Below are 732 nucleotides of genomic sequence, written 5' to 3' on the forward strand. Positions count from 1 at the left end.
GTTATGTCTTACACTCAGTCTGCATTCTCCTCAGTTATGTATAGGCATAGTGTGCTATCTGTTTAGGGCTAAAAAGGTTAGTTTTGCCCAATAATCTTGAATAATAATTCTTTTTATTTCATCATAATTAGGTTGGGTCTAACTTTTCTGTCTAAGTTCCTATGTTTTCCCTATTAGTGACCATTTAGCCAGCAATAAATTTAACTAAATTTCAGTATGTGGTCTGACAGTTATAATTCTAGGGGAGAATACATAATTTGTTTTATCAAGCCTGTATGTTTTTACTACTTATTATGTTGTTTGTATTTTCTGTTAAAATGTTAAATAAATTTCTCATTGTTTCTTGAGTGTATATATATATTCAGATATTTACTTACCTTTAACATAAAGAAATATAGTATTATACAGTGGGTACGGAAAGTATTCAGACCCCTTTAAATTTTTCACTCTTTGTTTCATTGCAGCCATTTTCCAAAAATCAAAAAAGTTCATTTTATTTCTCAGTAATGTACACTCAGCACCCCATCTTGACAGAAAAAAACAGAAATGTAGAAATTTTTGCAAATTTATTAAAAAAGAAAAACTGAAATATCACATGGTCATAAGTATTCAGACCCTTTGCCGTGACACTCATATTTAACTCAGGTGCTGTCTATTTCTTCTGATCATCCTTGAGATGGTTCTACACCTTCATTTGAGTCCAGCTGTGTTTGATTATACTGATTGGACTTG

At 31.0% G+C, this 732-nt stretch overlaps 1 protein-coding gene across 1 annotated transcript in view; it reads left to right on the forward strand.

Moving 5' to 3' along the window:
- The window catches only part of LOC123976171 (CMP-N-acetylneuraminate-beta-galactosamide-alpha-2,3-sialyltransferase 1-like), a 58080-nt gene that overhangs the window by 41516 nt on the left and 15832 nt on the right, over positions 1-732 (forward strand). The window lies entirely within an intron of this gene.

The sequence above is a fragment of the Micropterus dolomieu genome, linkage group LG09, assembly GCF_021292245.1.
Source record: "Micropterus dolomieu isolate WLL.071019.BEF.003 ecotype Adirondacks linkage group LG09, ASM2129224v1, whole genome shotgun sequence".
NCBI classification, from domain to species: domain Eukaryota; kingdom Metazoa; phylum Chordata; class Actinopteri; order Centrarchiformes; family Centrarchidae; genus Micropterus; species Micropterus dolomieu.